The sequence below is a fragment of the Manis javanica genome, chromosome 7, assembly GCF_040802235.1.
Source record: "Manis javanica isolate MJ-LG chromosome 7, MJ_LKY, whole genome shotgun sequence".
In the NCBI taxonomy this organism is placed as follows: Eukaryota; Metazoa; Chordata; class Mammalia; order Pholidota; family Manidae; genus Manis; species Manis javanica.
Genome location: NC_133162.1, coordinates 65,799,402 through 65,817,616, shown reverse-complemented (window position 1 = coordinate 65,817,616; position 18,215 = coordinate 65,799,402). Strand labels below are relative to the sequence as shown.

The 18,215-nt window shown below is 35.6% G+C and overlaps 1 long non-coding RNA gene across 2 annotated transcripts in view; it reads right to left on the bottom strand.

Annotated features, from left to right (window-relative positions):
• The window catches only part of LOC108400713 (uncharacterized), a 64,302-nt gene that overhangs the window by 34,195 nt on the left and 11,892 nt on the right, over positions 1-18,215 (bottom strand). The window contains exons 3-5 of one of the 2 annotated variants that reach the window (XR_012133252.1): positions 12,102-12,296; positions 11,496-11,605; positions 9,930-10,061 (exon numbers count right to left, since the gene is read on the bottom strand). This is a non-coding gene — a long non-coding RNA (uncharacterized lncRNA). The remainder of the gene's footprint in view (positions 1-9,929; positions 10,062-11,495; positions 11,606-12,101; positions 12,297-18,215) is intronic. The other variant, XR_012133251.1, reaches the window with a different exon arrangement.

The following is an 18,215-nucleotide window of genomic DNA, read 5'->3' as shown; positions in this document are numbered from 1 at the left end:
CACCCCTGCACTGAGTTATTTTGAAGCAAATCTGAAACAATGTATCATTTCTTTTGTAAGTACTTGAATGTGTATAAAATAAATATACATTTACTAATATATCTATTTATTAAAATAAAATGACTTTATAAAATTAACAAAACATTTTCAATAATTATTTAATATCATCAAATAACTAATCACTCTTCAAATTTCCTTCACTGTCTTATGCTTTTCTTTTGCCAGCAAATTTGTGTTAATCATAATCCAAGTAAGATCCACATGCTGCATTGATTGTTATGTCTCTTAATTTTAATCTATTGGGTCCTCCTTCCTCCTAATACTCTTTCCTTGTGATTTTTTTTTTCCAGAACTTTAGCTTGTGTTTCCAAGCTAACTTTAATTACACAAATCTAAACTTTGACAGATATTCTTATTAGTTCCTCTTTTCCAAAAGTGAGTTAATTGTAAAATCATCCTTGATCTAGACAGAACCTTGAAAAATTTCATATTCTTCAAATTCATCAAAACACAAAAATCAGAGAGGTAGTCTCATTTTTCAAGATATGTTCTTGATAACACTGGCATTTATGTGAATGTCCTTAGGCTTGACATTATTCTGTGAGTCAAAGAACTTCAAAAAATGAGGATTTTCTCTTAGTGGAACATAGCAAGGTGTTTAGAAGGCTAAGGGTTGTTGTGAGTCTCAATGTCAGATGAAAACTTCAAATTCTTTCAGTCTTCTGGATATGTAAATTTTGATTAAAAAGTGCCTTGAAAATTTTTAGTCCTGCTTCCAGTTCCCTTTGAATTTTAGTGGCCTTGATTCTTTGTCTTCTATGCAGAAATATCATAGCAGAAAATCAGCCTTTGTTTTTTCTAGTGGCATCTACATAGAACACACTTTCTTGTCAAGTCACTCAATGTTTGATGTTTTTGCATCTAGCAGCATTCGACTCCCCTTCCTTTGTATTGTAGCAGCTCGCAGAGCAGTACTCACTTGTCTCCTTGCTTATTCACTTATATTTTGATTGGTTGATTTTGGCTTCTCACATGTTAATGACCAACATTTCAAATCCGAGAAGTGTATGTGGAGCCAAAAAGATCATGCTTATTTCTTTTAAATCACTACATTGGTTTCAGTTACTTAACAAGAAAACACGTTCTTTTCCTTTTCAGAGACAATCTGTGTTTACTTTTTAAGAACCACCTGGTTATCTCTTTTTTAAGTATCAGTAATATACAATCTTATGTTGGTTTCAAATGTACATCACAATGGTTCAACAGCCTCCATGATCAACATATACTGTGATTGCAAATTATTGTGCACATTATCCACCTCTCTCTCATTCCACCCACTACCCACCCCACCTCCCTCCCCTATGGTAACTACTAGTCACTTCGTGTCTGTGAGTCTATTGCTGTTTTGTTCATTCTGTTTTGCTTTGTTTTTATGTTCCACAAATGAGTGAAATCATATGGTATCTGTCTTTCTCTACCTGCCTTATTTCACTGATTGTAATTCCCTCTAGATCCATCCAGTTGTTGCAAATGGTAGGATTTCTTTTCTTTTTACAGCTGAATAATATTCCATTGTGTATATGTACCATGTCTTTATCCATTCCTCTATTGATGGGCACTTATGTTGTTTCTATATCTTGACTGTTGCAAATGATGTGATGATAAAAAGGGTGCATGTATCTTTTTGAGTCAGGGTTTTTGTTTTCTTTGGGTAAATTCCTAGGAATGGGATTACTGGGTCAAATGGTATTTCTATTTTTAGTTTTTGGAGGAAGCTCCATACTGCTTTGGTTGTACCAATTCGCAGTTCCACCACAGAGTAGGAGGTTCCTATTTCTCTACATCCTTGCCATCATTTGTCATTCCTTGTCTTTTGGATAGTGGCCATTCTACCTAGTATGAGGTGATATCTCATTGTAGTTTCCATTTTCATTTCCCTGATGATTAGTGATGTGGAGCATCTTTTCATGTGCCTGTTAGCCATCTGTAATTCTTCTTTGGAGAAATATGTGTTCAGGTCCTTCATCCATTTTTTAATTAGGTTGTTTGTTTTTGGTTGTTGAGGTATATGAGCTCTTTATATATTTTGGATGTTAACCCCTTATCAGATGAGTTGTTTACAAATATATTCTCCCATACTGTAGGATGCCTTTCTGTTCTGCTGACAGTGTCACTTGCTGTACAGAAGCTTTTAGTTTGATAAAGTCCCACTTGTTCATTTTTTATTTTATTTCCCTTGCCCGAGGAGATGTGTCCAGGAAAAAACTGGTCATGCTTATATTCAAGAGATTTCTGCTTGCTTTCTTCTGAGAATTTTAGAGTTTTATGACTTTCATTCATGTCTTTGATCCATCTTGAGTTTACTTTTGTGTATGGGGTTAGACAATAATCCAGTTTCATTCTCTTGCATGTAGCTGTCCAGTATTCCCAATACCAGTTGTTGAAGAGGCTGCCTTTTCCACATTATATATTCATGGACCCTTTGATATATATTAATAAGCCATATCTGTGTGGGTTTATATCTGGCCTCTCTACTCTGTTCCATTGATCTATGTGTCTGTTCTTGAGCCAGTATGAAATTTTGATTACTGTGACTTGGTAGTAGTAGAGCTTGAAGTCAGGGAGTGTAATGCCCCCAGCTGTGTTCTTCTTTCTGAGGATTTCTTTGGCTATTAGCAGTCTTTTGTGGTTCCATATGAATTTTAGAATTATTTGTTTTAGTTCACTGAAGAATGCTATTGGTGTTTTGATAGGGATTGTACTGAATCTTTAAATTGCTTTGGGCAGGATGGCCATATTGACAATATTAATTTTTCCTACCCATAAGCACAGGATAGATTTCCATTTATTGGTGTCTTTTTAAATTTTTCTCTTGAGTGTCTTAGAGTTTTCAGAGTATAGGTCTTTTACCTCCTTGGTTAGGTTTATTCTTAGGTATTTTATTCTTTTTTTTCTTTTAATAATGTATGATTGATATACACTCTTATGAAGGTCTCACATGAAAAAATAATGTGGTTACTATATTTACCCATATTATCAAGTCCCCACACATACCCAATGCAGTCATTGTCCATCAGTGTAGTAAGATGCCACAGATTCACTGTTTGGGCTACACTGTCTTCCCCGTGATCCCCCACACCATATGTACTAAACATAATACCCCTCAATCCCCTTCTCCTTCCCTCCCTCCCCACCCACACTCCTACACCCCTCCCCTTTGGTAACCACTAGTTCCTTCTTGGAGTCTCTGAGTCTGCTGCCATTTTGATCCTTCAGTTTTGCTTCATTGTTATACTCCACAAATGAGGGAAATCATTTGGCATTTGTCTTTCTCTGCCTGGCTTATTTCACTGAACATAATGACCTCCAGCTCCATCCATATTGTTGCAAATGCTAGGATTTAGGATTTGTTTCTTTCTTATGGCCGAATAGTATTCCATTGTGTATATGTCCTACTTCTTTATCCATTCATTTACTGATGGACACTTAGGTTGCTTCCATATCTTGAGTATTGTAAAAAACGCTGCAATAAACATAGGGGTGAATGTCTTTTTGAATCTGAGAAGTTGTATTCTTTGGGTAAATTCCAAGGAGTGGGATTCCCAAATCAAATCTTATTTGTATTTTTAGATTTTTGAGGAACCTGCATATTGCTTTCCACAATGTTTGAACTAGCTTACATTCCCACCAGCAATGTAGGAGGGTTCCCCTTTCTCCACATCCTCGCCAGCATTTGTTGTTCTCAGTCTTTTCGATGCTGGCCATCCTTACTAGTGTGAGGTGATATCTCATTGTGGTTTTAATTTGCATTTCCCTGATGGTTAGTGATGTGGTGCATATTTTCATGTGTCTGTTGGCCATCTGAATTTCTTCTTTAGAGAACTGTCTCTTCATATCCTCTGCCCATTTTTTAACCGGGGTATTTGCTTTTTGGTTGTTGAGGCATGTGAGTTCTTTATATATTTTGGATGTTAACCCCTTGTCAGATATGTCATTTACAAATATATTTTCCCATACTGTAGGATGCCTTTTTTTTTCTGTTGATGGTGTCCTTTGCCGTACAGAAACTTTTTAGTTTGATGTAGTCCCATGAGTTCATTTTTGCTTTTGTTTCCCTTTCTCGAGGAGATGGGTTCAGGAAGAAGTTGCTCATGCTTATATTCAGGAGATGTTTGTCTATGTTGTCTTCTAAGAGTTTTATGGTTTCATGACTTACATTCAAGTCTTTAATCCATTTTGAGTTTACATTTGTGTATGGAGTTAAACAATAATCCAGTTTCATTCTCTTGCATGTAACTGTCCAGTTTTGCCAACACCAGCTGTTAAAGAGGCTGTCATTTCCCCATTTTATATCCATGCCTCCTTTATCATATATTAATTGACCATATATGGCTGGGTTTACATCAGGGCTCTCTAGTCTGTTCCATTGGTCTGTGGGTCTGTTCTTGTGCCAGTATGAAATTGTCTTGATTACTGTGGCTTTGTAGTAAAGCTTGAAGTTGGGGAGCATAATCCCCCCAGCTTTATTCTTCCTTCTCAGAATTGCTTTGGCTATTCGAGATCTTTTGTGGTTCCATATGAATTTTAGAATGATTTTGTCTAGTTCGTTGAAGAATGCTGTTGATATTTTGATAGGAATTGCATTGAATCTATAGACTGATTTAGGCAGGAAGGCCACTTTGACAATATTAACTCTTCCTATCTGTGAGCATGGGATGAGTTTCCATTTATTTGTATCTTTTTAAATTTATCTTAAGAGTGTCTTGTAGTTTTCAGAGTATAGGTCTTTCACATCCTTGGTTAGGTTTATTCCTAGGTATTTTATTCCTTTTGATGCAATTGTGAATGGAATTGCTTTCCCGATTTTTCTCTCTGCTAGTTCATTGTTAGTGTATAGGAATGCCAGAGATTTCTGTGTATTAATTTTGTATCCTGCAAATTTGCTGAATTCAGATATTAGATCAAGTAGTTTGGGAGAGGATTCTTCAGGGTTTTTTCATGTCATATGCAAATAGGGACAGTTTAACTTCTTCCTTGTCAATCTGGATGCCTTGTATTTCTTTGTGTTGTCTGATTGCCATGGCTAGGACCTCCAGTACTATGTTGAATAGAAGTGGGGAAAGTGGGCATTCTTGTCTCATTCCTGATCTTATAGGAAAAGCTTTCAGCTTCTCGCTGTTAAGTATGATGTTGGCTGTGGGTTTGTCATATATGGCCCTTATTATTTTGAGATACTTGCCCTCTATACCCATTTTTCTGAGAGTTTTTATCATGAATGGATGTTGAATTTTGTCAAATGCTTTTTCAGCATCTATGGAGATGATCATGTGGTTTTTGACCCTCGTTTTGTTGATATGGTGGATGATGTTGATGGATTTTCAAATGTTGTACCATCCATGCATCCCTGGAATAAATCCTACTTGATCATCATGGATGATCTTTTTGATGTATTTTTGAATTCAGTTTGCTAATATTTTGTTGAGTATTTTTGCATCTATGTTCATCAGGGATATTGGTCTGTAATCTTCTTTTTTTGTGGGGTCTTTGCCTGGTTTTGGTATTAGAGTGATGCTGGCCTCATAGAATGAGTTTGGAAGTATTCCCTCTTCTACTCTTTGGAAAACTTTAAGGAGTATGGGTATTAGGTCTTCACTAAATGTTTGATAAAATACAGCAGTGAAGCCATCTGTTCCAGAGTTTTGTTCTTAGGTTGTTTTTTGATTACCAGTTCAATTTCATTGCTGGTAATTGGTCTGTTTAGATTCTCTGTTTCTTCCTTGGTCAGCCTTGGAAGGTTGTATTTTTCTAGAAAGTTGTCCATTTCTTCTAAGTTATCAAGTTTGTTAGCATATAATTTTTCATAGTATGCTCTAATAATTCTTTGTATTTCTGTAATGTCCTTAGTGATTTTTCCTTTCTCATTTCTCATTCTGTTTATGTGTGTAGACAGACTCTCTTTTTGTCTTGATAAGTCTGGTTAGGGGGTTATCTATTTTGTTTTTTTGTCGAAGGACCAGCTCTTGCTTTCATTGATTGTTTCTATTGTTTTATTCTTGATTTTGTTAATTTCTTCTGTAATCTTATTATGTACCTCCTTCGACTGACTTTGGGCCTCATTTGTTCTTCTTTTTCTAGTTTCATTAATTATGAGTTTAGACTGCTTATATGGGATTGTTCTTCTTTCCTGAGGTATACCTGTATTGCAATATACTTTCCTGTTTGCACAGCCTTGGCTGCATCCCACAGATTTTACAGTGTTGAATTATTGTTGTCATTTTTCTCCATATATTGCTTGATCTCTGTTTTTATTTGGTCATTGATCCATTGGTTATTTAGGAGCATGCTGTGAAGCCTCCATGTGTTTGTGGGATTTTTCATTTTCTTTGCATAGTTTATTTCTAGTTTCATACCTTTGTGTATGAGGAAATGGTAGGTACAATTTCAATCTTTTTGAATTCACTGAGGCTCTTTTTGTGGCCTAGGATATGATCTATTTTTGAAAATATTCCATGTGCACTTGAGAGGAATGTTTATTCTGCTGCTTTTGGGTATAGAGTTCTGTAGATGTCTGTTAGGTTCATGTGTTCTAATGCATTGTTCAGTGCCTCTGTGTCCTTACTTATTTTCTGTCTGGTTGATCTGTCCTTTGGAGTGAATAGAGTGTTGAAGTCTCCTAGAATGAATACATTGCATTCTCTTTTCCCTTTTAATTCTGTTTATTTGTTTCATATATGTAGGTGCTCCTGTGTTGGGATCATAGTTATTTATAATGGTTATGTCTTCTTGTTGGACTGACCCCTTTACCATTACGTGATGTCCTTTTTTGTCTCTTGTGACTTTATTTGTTTTGAAGTCTATTTTGTCTGATACAAGTACTACAACACCTGCTTTTTTCTCTCTATTAGTTGCATGAAATATCTTTTTCCATCCCCTCAAGTTGAGTAAGTTCCTTTCTATTTCTAGTTTACTAAGGGTTTTTAATCATGGATAGGTGTTGGATTTTGTTATATGCTTTTTCTACCTGTTGATACAATCATGTGATTTTTCCTTTGACCCTATTGATATAATGGATTACATTAATTGATTTTTTAATATTGACCCAGCCTTTCATACCTGGGTTATTTTTTCCTATATTTTTACCAATTTTATAGCTATTTATGCTGAGAGGATAATTCTAGACTCTGTTACAAACTCATGGCCAGAAGTGAAATCCTCATAATATATTCTTAATTGTTATGTCACCTTTTTAAAGTTTTGCCATTTGACTACCTGGGGGCTGAAAAGAAAATTTCTTTTGTTTCCATTGCAACTCAGGGCACTTTGAACTGGCAAGAGTAAAGTTCTGATAGAATAACTTTAAATGGCCTATACAAAACTTTTTAACATAAACATAGTACAATTAAAACTGTTAGGTATTCACTGGATCCTTTAACTACAATTATTCCTTGTGCTTGAAATAAATTCTAATATAACGTTTATCCTGGATACGCATATTCCAGATACTGCTTCCATTAGAGGTCTCTACTCTTTACCCTCATATGAATTAGAGATCAATTAGAGGCTCACTCAACCCAAAACACCTTGTCCCATGGATGACAAAGCTTACAAGTGGCCTTCGTAAATGTCCATCATGCCCATCCATGAGTAATGTGAGATGTATATCAGAGTCTCTACTTCAACTTTATCAAAGATGTAATAAGCTCCTAAAGGGATTCAAATCATAACCACACATACTTGATAACTACACTCAGATATCTCAGGCTCATTTCTCTTTATATACGTTAGAATTTATTTTTGTAAACCACCACAAAAGAATCATAGGGATTAGATGAAGTCAAAATTGTGGGTAGTTTGATGATACATTTCCCCAAGTTACATTGATGAGAGTTTTTACTACCTGGACTTTTTTTGCATGATAGCTTGCTCTCAGTTCTTTTATTTGGTTTTCCATGCCTGAGTGACACTGGCCTGAGTAACTGTCATTTTACAAACTGCAAGATTTTCTTTTGTGTTTTCATACTGCCTATAGGGAAGAATTCTAAGTCAGACACTACCATCCTGAAAGAACTTAATAGGCCCAAAGGGACTGAATCAAACTGAACCATACTATCACTTTCACTGTTCCCATACACAATGTGCATGAAATTTTTTACTTCAAACTTCCCCCAATCCCAGATAATTTAGGAGACAACCATATTACAATGTACACTACTGTGAATCTTTGTCCCAGAAAGGAGACAAACAAGTTTAAATGCTAAGAAGTCAAGATGTAAGCTTTCCTAATAGTTCACAAAGAAAAGTAAAAAAGAACTCTCAAAGACACCACAGTGTAATTATATAAAATACAACAATGGCCAAATATATTACCCAAACACAGAATGAATGAATAAGGCAAGAAAAAATAAAGATTATATTTATGATCCTTCCAGTCATTCCATGGTAGGTATATATAATAGTAGATGGCAGAAAAATATGAGAAAGAGAAGGAATTAAAGTATTCTTTTTTTATCTTCTTTGGCAAAAGTAAGCTTGCTCTCACCTTTATGGGAAAAAGAAAAAGAACTGAATTCATCTCTTCTATTCTGAGGTGTTTCTTCAATTTTTCAATATCTTTCAAATTTATGTAATTGTCTATATAGCTCTCCATGAGTGGGAAAAAGACCTTTTGAGACTGAATAAAATAAAAATATCCTTGTTGTATGAAAATATTTGGGAATTAAGAGAACACATCTCTTTCTTTAAATGAATAAATTGGTTCTCACTGGTAAGTTCTTAAAGGGTCCATGTGCATGAATCCAAATGACACTATTTTTCTGTTAAATTTGGATTTTTAAATTAATGTGCTGAAAAATATCTTAGAATGAATGCCTATATTTTTAGGAGGTCTCTAAGAGAATCAACAATCAATCAATCCAAATGGCTATGTAGCTTAAGCATCAAAACAATTTTCCACTCCAGGAATTTTGATGAATGCCAGAAGCATGTAAGATAATTAGAAGGTACTAATTCTAATTACAAAAGGATCAACAAGGATGGGAAAGAGTGTTAGGAACCAGGACAGAAGAGGAGGAATTATTGGAAATAAGTAAGTCAATAGAAGACAACTCTAATGCAAGAAATGTAAAGAAATTAGCACTGAATAGCAAAGACTAATAATAAAGCTACCCATCACAGCAGCTGTTCTCTGCTCTTTACAGAGTGGAAGACAAATATGGAGGTTAAATAATCCCGGCATGGCAATGCAAATTAGTTTCATTGTTGGTATAGTCACAAAATCAGAAAGGCTAAGAGTCTAACTACTAGTATAAATGGGTATACCATAAAATGACTAACAAGGCATAAAATAATCACTATTGAGAGCTACTTTGTAAAACTTGATAAAATACATACAAATACAACTTGTTCTCACCATATTTAAGTTCTTCCGGTTATATCAAGACATCATAAACAAGATATCATGGCAAGTATTACCAAAAATTTTTAGTGGACACACCTTTGAACCCACAAATCTTTTAAATGATGAATTAGGTAAAAAATCTTTGTTGCCAGCAAAAGTCTGTAAAATAAATTTACTTTATTCATATTTGGAAGACCAAAACAATGTCAAGAAATGCTGTGGTGAGTTCACTATGCTTACAACCAAATGTATTATCTCACAGTAGTTTAAGACATTTTAATTAAGGCCATATTGGGGGCAGCATGTAGAGATGATTTGACAGCTGGATTTTCTTTCACAATGAGATGTCCAAAGGTGTCATAAATAAAATCCTATCTCTTTAAAGAAACAAAGGCAAGAATCCAGGGTAAAGGTAACCAAATATCCAATTCATACATGTGGCTGTGCAAACATAGTCAAGACATTTATTTTGAAAGCACAGAATCATGGTCACTTTGAGTTATCAACCGCATAAAGGAAAGGAATAACATACCTTGATCACTGGCTTCCACTTGTGTGCCATTTTAAGTAAAGGCTTTTTTGAGTATTGAATGGAAAAAACTGGTGCTAAGGCAAAAAATATTTTGATTCTTTGAGCTATCTTTGGTGGAAAATGTTATGAAAGCTGAAAGAAAATAAAATATAAATCAGCTATTCTCAAGTAATTACTAACATATAAGAAATGATACCATGGCAAATAAAAGTTCAATAAGCTCTGAACAATTAATTTACTCATTCATTTCTTAAGTTCACTTACCCAGTATGAAAGATGCATACTGGTCACAACATAATGCTGATTATTAGGATTGAGAAGAAATATATAGATGATAAACAATGATAATTCAGCAATCATCCTTGAGCACGACAATTAAAAGTTCAGAAATAATACTGAACATTTGTATAACTGGTGAAGGTGGAAATGAGTTAATTTTTCAGATAGATGAGTTTTATACTTTAGGTGAGAGACTCAATAAATGTTAAATTGTAATGTTTCAAATATATTTTAGAACTTTCTTGTCTTCTGGTACAGAGGATATTAAACAGAAATTTATATTTTACTGAGAGTTTGGAGTCACTAATATGACAAATAGTAGTTTTTCACTTTTGACATCCTGTCAAACTATATATTTGCACATCTCTATTTTATTGGTTGTTTTTTTACCCTGGATTCTGAGAAGCCAAATAATTGAAGAATTATGTATCATATTATGAGTCAATAAGCTCTGACACATCACACATTTTTTCCTTATTTAATAATTTTCTGAGATTCCTGTTCCCAGATAACTGAATATCTGGCAAGACTAAAAGTTGCACGTAGTTAATTCACATCAGAGTCAAGAGCTATGAAATGTGGAATTAGACTTACTCAACAAATCTTTCTATTCGGGAATGAATTATTCCTATAAGAAATGATACACAGCCTATAAAAGACTCATATAATATTGGCTTCTCTTATAAAATGGCCTTTTCTACTTCCAAAGTATAAAGAGTAAGAGTAAACAGGTTTACAACACCATGTAAGGGAATTATGCTAGGTCTTGGGGAATTTTTCTCTGGAAGTAAAGTTCCTAGACAGAAGCATTAGTGCTGTGAAGAGATGAAAATTCTTTTTGAGTCATCTTTAAATATAGGAAGGCTTTCCTCATTTTTGTGCATTTCTTAATCTCTCTTAAAGATTAAAACACAAATAGCATTTTCAAGTCTCTCACTTATAAAACCCTATGCTACATTATTTTTAAAAAATACAAAATTTTTATTTGTGGAATAACTGAAAATTATGATCTTACTTTGATTTTAAGATGGCTATCCACCTTCTATACAATGGGAAACAATCAAAATCACAAACCTTATTTTTACAAACAATTCTTTGTGACTAGAGAAGACTACATGGACTCAAAGCAGCATCTAAGTTTCCAGGGCACTGACTATTCTATGCTTATCTCACAATTCTGCTTTATTTTACTGAGAGGTCTTTAAGCTTACCTACATCCTTAGAAAGTATATCTACAAACTTTAAAAAGTAATTAAGGATTATTAGCAACAATCTTTCTTTCCATACCAATAGTAGTGCCCTGTGAATGGCTTACATAAAATATTTCCTCTTGTCCAGTTTGCTTCACAATGAAACCAATAGAGGCTGTAAGGTTGTATTTAGCCATCTCCTCAAAACTACAAAAGAAAAAGGAGAATAAACAGTGAATTCTACTAATGCTATATTAACATTTAAAGATAATTAATACGCAAATAAATAAAAGCTATTTTCAACTCTCTTTGGGTATGGAAAGGTAGTTGTGGTATGATTTACCTACTGAGTAGAGACTCTGTGAGAACATAAAGTCAAGGAAAAAAAATAGCCACAAAGCAGTCTTATAAAGAGGGTGTTTGTATATTCTAAATACAGTGAGGCTAAATATATAGGTTACAGAGTGAAAGAAGAGCTAAAGAAAGAGTAGGGTTAGTCAATAAAAGTTATTGCTGAAAAGTGAGAAGCAAGTATAAAATAACATAAACACTCTAATTTTTAAGACAAAATGTACATAAATTTTGATGGTCTACTGAAAGCTCTGAGCTGAGAAAAGACACTTATATTTTATTCCACTCATAAAGAAAAAAATATTCAATACATGTAAACTAAAATAAATCATTACTTGATTTTTATTTGTACCTGAAAGCCCAAAATTCTCTGGAATTTGTTTTTAGGTATAAGTGTTTCCTGGACCAGGTAGTCCCTCTGCTATTTCCCATCCACACATCATATCCAGCATCTGCCAGAAAGAAGCCCAGGCTATTGGGAAGATTGGAAGTCCAGGTGCTGGCAGATGTAAACAAACATGTTGCAATCAAACAACAATTCTCTGAGCTACAAAAAAAACAGCAAAAAAAATCCTTTTTAAATTTGTAGTATCTACATGAATATCTCACCTGAAATTTAACCTTTTAATAAATGACAGTTTGAAGATTTTTTAAAATTGTATAAATAGGGTAGCTATTAATGTTTAATCCCACTGTATGTCAGAGTTGTTTAACACAGTTCACTAATGAATTTCTTTCAAATGACCAAGTGGACAATTAGGTGATGTCCCACTTAAATATATAAGATTTAAAGGATATAGAATATTCAACTATCTGATAGTGATTTTGGCACTCATATAAATTTTAAGTATACATAAAATATTATATATGATTTTCTACTTTTTCATTTCATAAAATAATTGTATAATAATCACATTCTTCACAGCCGTATTCAATATAGATGTTATCACTAGAACCACTGTGTTAGTCGTCCATCAGAGTTCTCAGAGCCCTAATTTATATACTTCCAAGGTTTCTGAGAAATAGCACTTTTTGAATAATGTAAGGTGTGCTCATTATCAACTTCGTGTGAAGCCCTAAATTGCAATTCACACATAATCCACATCATTGTCGTGTATTGTAGCAATGCTGTTGGTGCCCAGCTAACTAGGCTGATCCTATTTTCCAGTTGTTTTTTTAGTTGCTAACTGTACACAGTTGCTCCTTCTCAGGAGAAGCACTCTTGGAGGTACTGGATAAATGGCAGCTCCCACATTAGTAGTCCCTCTCCCAAGGAGAGGACTTACACTTGGACCAACTAACACAAAGGTATAAAAAGCTGACTCCCTTGCTTCAAGGTCGGACCCGTCCTCATGCACTTCCTGTTCCATATCTCTGCAAGTGGCCAAGCTGAAGATAGAATTTAGTTGAGAGCACACGTTTGCTTCTCTCTGCTTCCCCCATTACCTCTTCTAAGACTCCCTCATTAAATCATGTGCACTTAAATCTCCATCACTGGCTCTGCTTTTAGAGAACTTGAGCTAAAAGTTACTACCAAGGGGAATAAAGAGGCACAAAATCTCAATCATAGTACGAATTAGTCATGGTGATGAACGCACAGCATAGAGGATATAGTCAATAATTCAGTAACATCTTTCTGTGTTGACAGTAAGTACACAGTGGAGGGGGGTGATTGCATTTAATAATGTAGGTAACTGCCAAATCAGTATGTTGTATACTTGACACCAATATCATATTGTATATCAAATATACTTCAATTTTTAAAAATTAAAAGAAGAGGTACTGCCAAAAATGATAAAGGAAGCAGACATTTAAAGATGGCGTTCCCAATTTTAAAATGGGCAGAGGACCTGAATAAACAGTTCTCTGAAGAAGAAATTCAGATGACCAACAAACACATAAGATGCTCCACATCGCTAATCATCAGGGAAATGCAAACCAAAACCACAATGAAATATCACCTTGCACCAGTTAGAATGGCCACTGCCTAAAAGACAAAAAATAACAAGTGTTGGTGAGGATGTGGAGAAATGGGAACCTCCTACACTGTTGGCAGAAATGGTAATTGGTACAACCACTATGGAAAGCAATATGAAGGTTCCTCAAAAAATAAAAATAGAAATACTATTTGACCAAGCAATTTCACTTCTAGGAATTTACCCAAAGAAAACAAAATCCCTGATTTGAAAAGATACATGCACCTTATGTTTATCACACCATTATTTATTTCACAATAGCCAAGATATGAAAACAATCTAAGTGCCCATTAATAGATGAATGAATACAGAAAAGTGGTAATATACATAATGCAATATTATTCAGCAATTAAAAAGAGAGAAATACAGCCATTTGCAATGATGTGGGTGGATCTAGAGGATGCTATGCTCAGTGAAATAAACCAGATGAAGAATGACAAATACCATATGATTTCATTTATTTGTGGAATATAAAAACAAAGCAAAACCGAAGAAACAAAATAGCACTAAACTCACAGACACTGAGCACTGACTGGTGGTTACCATGGGGAGGGGGAGGGAATAAAAGGGCACAAAAATTCTCAATGATAATATAAGTTGGTCAAGGGGATAGTAATACAGCATGGAGAATATAATCAATGATTCTGTAACATCTTTCTATGTTGACAGATATTAACCACAGTAGAAGGGGTGAGGTTTTAATAATATGGGTAGTTGTTGAACCACAGTGCCGTATACTTTAAAACAATGTAAGATTGTATGTCAATGATACTTCAGTTTAAAAAATTAAATTAAAAATAAAAAGAGGGTAATAGCTACTAAAGTTGTCAATACAGAATCCACGTTTAAGAACTGGAAGAAAATGTAAGAAACAATACTCTCAATATATAAATGAAGAATCAAAGGCCAAAGTTAAGAAACAATCTACTCAAGGTCATACGGCTCGGTAGTTGGTAGCAGAGCCATGGTTAGATTTGACGTTGCACTCAGCTGCTCTAATAATTCCAAGACAGCGTCTATCACATGGTACAGCACATACAATCCATAAAAGAAAAAAATAATGGGATTATGGGGTTGGACTACTTGCTGGTTGGCTGGCAAGGAGGATTGTTGTAGGTGAGTACAAAAAAACCTTTTGTGCTGTGGCACTCCAATGGCTGAAATAGCCATATTTCCTGTTACAATACCGGAGAAGGATGACTGGCTTGTATAGATCTCTGACAGTTAAGAGGTACAGGGGAAATATACTTATCAGGTCTGGGGAATTGGGTAGATGTTACTGAGTGTCAATGATGTTCTAAAGAGAAAATTACAGACTCAGGGCGATCAATCACAGCTCAAAGTGTGAAAGTCATAAGACCTCTTTGGTAGCATCTGACACCCCCGCTCTTCTGTAGCCAAACTGAGATGAAAAGTCAATGGTCAGAACCTAATTCTACGAACAGTAGAACTGCAGGAAGACTGAATTCTCAGAACTGGGAAGAACCCCATGCCATATTCAGGGCCTTGATGGGAAACAGTGTTAAAGCCAGAAGCCAGAGATAAGTGAGAGGACAGAGTAGATTCAAACTACAGATAGCCTCTACTAATGAGAAAATCCCTCGTAAGAAGAGTAAAACCATCTAGAGAAATTTCACAAGCTAGAGTCTAATTGGGCATACTCTTGGGGTGTCTTGAGGTGCCTTTTCTTCATTATAAAGTCATTAAAATAATTCTGCACTGCAGTTTAGCTCCTCTTAGTGAGCATGGGGAATTCTAAGAGCATAAAAATTAGCTTATGCTAGCTCATTAATAAACGTTTGTTTGCATAAGACTACTGTTCTTAAAAACCCTGTGCAAACCCCCTTAAAAAAAACTCTCCCTGAATATTTGAGGCCTGTCTGACATTAAGTCAGGGCCCACTCTATTACACAGTGTAATAAACCTGCTTGCTTTCTTAATTTCCTTGACTTTAGTTTGACTCTGTTCAGCTTCTCTGTCATCAAACCAAACTCCTTCCTAACAGTAGGTCTCTGAGACTTGAGATGAGCATATCCAGGTCGAACTTCAGAAACTTGCATCCCAGATTTACCTGAACTCGCTGGGAATACAGAGATGACCCACTCCTCTTTGTTAGAGGATAGTGCTGCCCTGGCTTAACATACCTTTCAGAACAAAGTGTCCCCATCTCAAGATCCACTTCAAACCCTTCCTGGATTCTCAATCAGTAACTATTGTGGAGTTCTCACATGGCTTAATTGAAGAAGGATTGGGCTTGCTGAAGGAGAGAAGAGATTATACACTAATGGAGCTACAAAATCTGGCTAATAGCAGAAACTGGGAGAGTATACCTAGGTGTTGGATCAAAGGGGACCATACACATGCACACAGGCCTGGATAAGGGAGAATTTGTCCTTATGGGACTATTTTCGTATGACACAGGATTTAACACACTGGCATGGTTTCAGAAGTCAGTATTGATACTCTGCTCAGATTTCTTTGAAGCTTAGAAAATTCCAGAACTGCAAGAACAGATTATGGTGGAAAGAATAAAAGATTTTGGATATAGATATGCTTAGTCTATAAATATGATCAGAAAATCCCCCAGTTGTAATGTGCTTTGAGAAAACTTGGAGGATATTCTATTTACTAAGTCGAAAAAAATATACTGGTGAGGACAGCAGCAGAATTTGGAAGCTCAGAAGTAGAGAACTTCTGATTCCATTTTGGTTATATAGTAATATGGAAGAAGTACCACTTCCACTTTTATAATGAACTAAGTTCAAATGCAAGACTTTAAAAAAAAACTCATCAGAGAGCTGATATCACAGGGCAAAAATCTTGCCCAAAATTTGAAGAGAGACAGGTTCTTGCAGGGAGACAGAAATAAGCACTCCCTAATGAGGGAGACACAATCAGAATAGTTCAGATAGAATACCTGGAGAATTAGTGAAGGCCAGGTATAGGCTCCAAAAAGAGAGTGAAGCCTCTGAGTGCAGGGCAAACTGGGGAAGTCCATACCCTCCTGCAAGCTCTTTCCCATGAACCTCACAGAAAAGATTGGAAAGAGTTTTCTGAAGGTGTCCATTGTGGCACAGACCTGTAACAGGGAACAGCAGTTATGCAGGAGGCGCAATCAACTCTCCTCTGATCCTTCCCCTGATCTGCCCTCCAGAACTGCACTTAATCTGTGTGTGGGGTAGGGGAGCAAACAGTACACAGGGTGCACTAACCAACTAGATGCATAGGATGACTCAACCAATAGTTGTCATCCAGATGCTGTTTTCAGCCAGCCCTGGGCTATGCAATGGGCTCACAAAAAGCAGTAGCCATGATGGCAGAGATATGGGCTGCACACTGGCCCATCATTATGGGACCCCTTGACAAGGCAGATCTGTCTGCTGCCAGGGAAGTAGGTCTGACCCAACAGCAAAAGAGCTTTCACCATGGTACTATCTCTCTAGGAGACCAAACCAGTCGCTTGGAGACAAGCTGGCTGCCGTAGTCCAGCCCAAAAGGATGAGATGGAGTCGGCGTATGGAGAGACAGGACACACAGTCAGACGGAGGTGGCCTCTCTACAAAGTGTCAATGACAGCTTTATTTATACCATTTTGCACAAGGATATGATTATTTTTTATTTTTATGATGATTAATTAGTATAGGCAGTTGGTTAATAAGTATAGGTAAGCTTTCTTTCTTTCTTTTCCTTTCTAATCTATTCTTGGTTGGTCAAGCATTAGACAGGTAATTGTTTTTCTGTTCCTTGACCGAAACTTTTCCTATCAACATGTACTTTATTGTGTTTTACGTTTCTATGCAATGCAGTTTTTAAGTAGTGCATGTGACCGTAGGAGTGTGCACTATGTAGCAGCGACTATGGAGTCTATCAGCTCAGGGTGAAATACAGGTCACCTAGTGCCACAGTTAGCTAGGATTCTTTCCCACAAAAATATTCTTAGAGGCTTTAATAAATTTATAGTCAATCTAAAATCATAAACTCATATCTTCACCTTATACCCCTTTATAGGGCACAGTAGGCATCAAACTAAATTTCCCCTTTTTATCTACATTTCTCTTTCTTCTGTGTGGATACCAAAATCTCCCTAACATATGCCACGCAGGTCTCCATGACTCCATTACTGCAGGGACTAAACAAGTTCTTACATGGTGAACAATGCAAGGGCATTCATATCATAGAAACTGTTTCTGTTTTAACTACAAACCTTAAACTATAAACAATCACGTCAAATATAATGTATGATTATTCATTTGATTTTTATACTTTATATGTGAATCTAATAAAATGTTAATGTAGTAGGTAAATGTAAGATATAGATAGAAAGCATGATTTAGAACTGTAAGAAGGCAGGTGTTTGTGCCTACAGACCAGGTTTGTGCCTACAGACCAGGTCTTAATCCAAGCTGAACAAGGGCAACAAAACATCCATAGGCGTAGAAGATTTCTCTCAAAACTGGGGGGGATGAGGTTCTAAGCCTCACCTCTGTTGG